The sequence below is a fragment of the Myotis lucifugus genome, unplaced genomic scaffold (assembly GCF_000147115.1).
Source record: "Myotis lucifugus unplaced genomic scaffold, Myoluc2.0 scaffold_413, whole genome shotgun sequence".
NCBI lineage: Eukaryota > Metazoa > Chordata > Mammalia > Chiroptera > Vespertilionidae > Myotis > Myotis lucifugus.
This window is the reverse complement of record NW_005871461.1, coordinates 748,075-753,380: the sequence shown is the minus strand read 5'-3', so window position 1 is coordinate 753,380 and position 5,306 is coordinate 748,075.

The following is a 5,306-nucleotide window of genomic DNA, read 5'->3' as shown; positions in this document are numbered from 1 at the left end:
CTGTCTGCTTCGTTCTCAGTGACGCTTTGGACGGAGTGGGGGGGGGGGCAGCAGTGACCAAGGACGGCCTCGGGACCTTCTCAGCGGTCGTCCAGGGGACCCACGAGGCCAAGGGGGGAAGAGGGACACTCGTGCCCCCTAAGAGGGCCTCCCGTCCAGAGGGAGGGGGGGGCACCTCAAGGTCCCTCCCAAACCCTCCCTGGTCCCCAGTCGGCCACTTGCTCAGAAACCGCTGAATGCGACCCCTGCCCGAGGCCTGTCTCTGTGAACACGGAGTGACCTGGGGACACAGGAGAGGCTCTGACAAGAGCCCACAGCGAGGGCTTCCTGGGATGCCGAGCTGAGGTGCCAGTGTGGGCTCTGGGCGGGCACGGGGCGGGCACGGGGAAGGGCCGTGGGGCTCGGAGAGGCAGCACCCGCTGCAGGGAGGCTGGGTTCCGCTGCAAACCCCTGCTCGGCTCTGCTCGCTCCTGGCTCCTGGCTGACTCACCTCCCTGCTCCCACCTGTTCCCCTTCCACCGCCTCCCACCTGCCTCCCCACCCCTGCTCTGCCCTCCCTCCCTCACTCCAGGCTCCTGGCGGTGCCGAAAGAGGGGGGTCGCGGTATCTGGGGGTGTAGGAACCTCAGCTACCGGCGCTTGGGATGGTGGACACCAGCTGGCTGAAGGGGCCCTTCCTCACCTCCCCCTTTGTCCTGCCCTGGCCTCTCTCTCCCCCGTCAGCCACAGCGGGGCCAGGGGTGGGAGGCAGGGAGAGAAGGAAGGGGAAGGAGGGGGAGGGAAGGGAGGAAAGGGTGGGGCAGGGAGAGGAAGAGGGTGCGGTCTAACGAAGCTGAAAACCTCGCCCTTATCTGCGTATAATCCCCATTCGGGCCGTGATTGTAGAGTCACCTTTGCTTCCTTCCCGCCCGCGTCTGAAGCACTTCTTTCCTTTTGAACGCAAATTGCTTAAAGGAAAATAGGAGCCATCGCTGGTGTGGCTCAGTGGATAGAGCGGCGGCCTGCGGACTGAAGGATCCTGGGTTCAATTCTGGTCAAGGGCAAGCACCTCCGCTGCCGGCCAGGTGTGTGCAGGAGGCAACCAGTTGATGTGTCTCTCTCACATCGATGTTTCTCTCTGTCTCTCCCCCTCCCTTCCACTCTCTATAAAAATTGAAGGAGCCCTAACCGGTTTGGCTCAGTGGATAGAGCGTCGGCCTGCGGACTGAAGGGTCCCAGGTTCGATTCCGGTCAAGGGCATGTATCTTGGTTGCGGGCACATCCCCAGTAGGGGGTGTGCAGGAGGCAGCTGATCGATGTTTCTCTCTCATCGATGTTTCTGACTCTCTATCCCTCTCCCTTCCTCTCTGTAAAAAATCAATAAAATTTATTTTTTAAAAATTGATGGAAAAATATCCTCAAGTGAAGATTAACAAGGAGAAGGAGAAGGAGAAGGAGAAGGAGAAGGAGAAGGAGAAGGAGAAGGAGAAGGAGAAGGAGAAGGAGAAGGAGAAGAAAACAAAAAGAAAAATAGGAAAGAACCTAGAAGACATTCAACTCAGCGGTTCACTGGTCAGACGCGCCTCCTCACAGTTCGTCCTTGGATCGCAGGCCGTGATGCGGGCCTGCCTCTCGCTGTATTTTCCCTGGGTCCTGACTTCTCTTGGCATTGATGGATTCCACATATTTTCCACTCCCCTGGGTCCCAGGCCTTCCCACCCACCGCCCACAGAACCGGCCACGGAATTTCTGGGGTCCATTGCAGAATGAAAATATGTGTCTCTTGTTCAAAAGTTGGGAAAACTGCCATTAGAAGCGCTGAAGTATAAAGCGCGTCCTTCCCTCAGATCGCCGCCTCTGCGGCTGCGCTTGCCGCGTCGTCCCCTCGGGCCTCACCTGCAGAACACAAGTTCAAAGAGACCACGAGGAATTGACTCCCAACAGAGTCAATAAAAATTAGTTTTTAAAAAGAATTTCAAGACAGGCCACGGAGCATTAAGCCAAGCCCGGGTCCCTCCCAGGAAGCCGGCCCGCCGATGAGCTGTGGGCCTATCTTCCCCTCGTCTCGATCTGCCAGGGCCGTGGTTAACATATTTGTGCAGTGTTGTTGTTTTTTTGTCAGTTTTAAATATATATATATATATTGATTTCAGAGGATGAGAGGGAGATAGAAACATCAATGATGAAAGAGAATCATTGATCGGCTGCCTCCTGCACACCCTACACTGGGGATGGAGCCCACAACCCGGCATGTGCCCTGACCGGGAATCGAACCGTGACCTCCAGGTTCATAGGTCGATGCTCAACCACTGAGCCACACCGGCCGGGCTGTTGTTTTACTTCTTTTCTTCTCGTGGCTGTTGGCTCGGGCTCAGTACTGACAGATTCCGGGCTACATTTGCCAGACTCTCTCCAAGTGCAGCCCCACTTTCTTCCCGTGGGACAGTGTAGACTTGGGTCCAAGGGTTGGAAAAGGGAGAAGTTTCAAAACCCAGCTCCCCCTCCACGGCCTCTCAAGGGCTGCGTGCTGAGAGGGTGAGTGCAGACGGAGAGGAGTGGCTGGCAGTGGGCACAGCGATGGCACCAGGGCACGGGGCCAGGAGCGCTGGCATCTGTCTGCAGAGTTATACAGAGGAAAGCTCCCGGGTGTGAGTCAGGGGTCCTGGGTTTGCATTCTGCTGCTGCCACTGATGGACTGTGTGACTTTGGGCAGGTTGATGTGTGTCTCTGAGTCTGTTTCCTCGTCTGTTAAAAGGGCCATTCATATCTATCTCACGTGCTTGTCCTGTGGCGTCAACTAGACTTTATATGTGATCAGACATGGCATGGTGTCTGTCGGGCACCTTATTGGACCCAAATGCATGTGCGTGTCCATCCAGAAAGGATTCTGATGAGCTTACCCTAGAGACACAGTTTGGAAACTGGCCTCGGAGCTCCCTGGCAGCCGTGGGAAAAGGGAAACTTGCTAGACCACCTAGCTCTCAGGGATGACTTACTATGTGATCCTGGGTAATCGGTCCCTTCTCTGACCCTCATTTCCCCATCTTTAAAGCTAGACACTGAACATGTCGGACAACGATTGGGAGGATGCCCGAGTCCCTGTGGCCCCTCGTACAGTGACTGACGCCCTCCGGGGCCGCCTCCTCACTCCATGCACTCACTGCCTCGAACCCGGGATAAAATCCCTGCCCGCGCCCCAGTGGGAAGCCCCCAGCCAGAGGCATTGGCCTGGGCCCTGCCATCAGCTCAGCCGTTACAGATTTCACAGGGCGTCGTGCCGTTCATTCACCCCTCCGTTCAGTAAGTGCTTGTTGAGCTCCTACGGTGAGCAAGGAGGAGAGAGAATCAGGCTCTGAACCAAACAGGGCCTCAGCCCTTCCATCATGGGCTGTGGGTGCTGAGGCCTCTGGTGGGACCATGGGCAACCCCTGTCACTCCTTGCTCCAGCTGGACAGCAGACCGAGCTCCCTGGTTACGGTCACCATGGCTGTCCACTGCAGCTGCAGGTGCCATGGCAACGGGGCAGCTAGGCAAGAGCCCCTGCTGGGAGGAAGCTACTGCCGGCTTCCCAGGTGCCCACAGCGGGAAGGAGGCCAACAGGGGCTCCTCGGACAGAGGACAGGCCCAGGGAGGGGGTGGCATGTCACACTGAGGGGCAGGGGCAGAGCCCCATCCAGATCCAGGCCCCTGACTCCCTGCGTGTCACTAGGTCGCCTCCTCCTGGATGAGGCCCCTGGAATGAGGCTCTGGAGCCCACTCCTGCCCCTGGCGCTTCCCTGCCAAGCAGAGCGGAGGCTGGGTTCACCGTCCTCCCTGCTCAGCTCCAGGACCTCTGAGCCTGTCTGAGTCCCTTCCTTCCTCCCCTCTGGGGCCTCCCCGTCAACCTGTCCAGGGGGCTAAGGGCAAGTCCACGGAGGAGGGAGCGGGTCGGAGAGTGGGAGGGAGTGGTGACAGAATGGAAGGGGTATCATCATACACTGATGAGGGAGCAGGTGACACAGATGGGGGAGGGGAGAGACTCGGGGAGGCTGAGACCGACAGTGATGGGGTTAGAGAGAGACCGTGGCTGAGCGAGGGCGCCCACAGAACAGAGATCGCAGGCGGAGGGAGGCAGAGGGGGACTGAGCTCCCCAGAGAAGGGCTCTGTGGGGTTGGAGGATGTCCCTGAGGAGAGCGGGGTGTGGGGGGCGGGGGGCTCCATGGAAAAGCCAGAGGGGCCAGGACAGCCTCGGGCATGGAACGGCTGACACCAGGCCTGTGGGGCAGCGTGGCCCGCCCTGCTGAGGCTGGACCCCGGAGCCACGTAACCCAAGGTGGAGGTGAATATCCCAGAGGCCGAGGGACAAGCCCACGCCCAGCTCTGTGTGCTGGGGACAGGGGACAGGCCAGCCAGGCCAGGGGACAGGCGGGGTGAGGAATGTCCAGCCCCAGCTCTTCCCTGGCCTGTGAGGTGGGGATATTGGCCTTGGCCCCTAGAGCCACACCCAAGGCCCTGTGGGCAGAGACCAGCCTCCGGTAATGTTTGAGGTTTATTGCAACAATCACAGGCCTGCAGGTCACAGGTCACAAAGCCCCTTCACTTTGCTGTTGTTAATCTCATCCGGTTATTTTTCCTTTGATTTTTAGAGCGAGTGGAGAGAGTGGGAGAGACAGAGAGAAACATCGATGTGAGAGAGACACAGTGATTGGTTGCCTCCCACATGTGCCCCAACCAGGGCTAGAAGTATGTGCCCTTGACCGGAATCGAACCGGGACCCTTCAGTCCACGGGCCGATGCTCTATGCACTGAGCCACACCGGCCAGGGCTGACTTTTGCTTCCTCATTTGACACCCTCCCTCAGGCCTGTGAGGGGACCTATTTTATCTCCGTGGGGAGGGGAGGGGAGGCGACTCAAGGCCACACAGCCCCTTGGCGCTCTACCCCGGCCTTCGGGCCTAGAGTTGATGGCGGTTCAGCCCCTGAGCCCCTGAACCACGAGGTAGGATGGGAAGCTGGCTGAGCAGGGCGGGCAGGGTGGCAGCTGGATGGACGACATTTGGCCTCTATGCAGCCTTGGGCTCCTCTGGGGCCTCTAAGGAATCTGGGCGGGGGCAGCAGGCACAGGAGGGGCAGCAGGATGGGGGGGGGGGCAGCAGGCACGGGGGGGCAGCTTTCTGGGCTCAGAAATGAGACAGGTGGGACCAGAGATGCTGCCAGAGAGCCTCAGCAGGTGTGGGAGCGGGAGGGGAAGGGGGGGCATGGCTTGGCTCACGTGGGAAGGAGGCAGCAGAGGGCCGCCCTGGAGCCGGCAGTGCAGCCGGGCCTGGTTGTCCTGCGTGTGGTGCTTC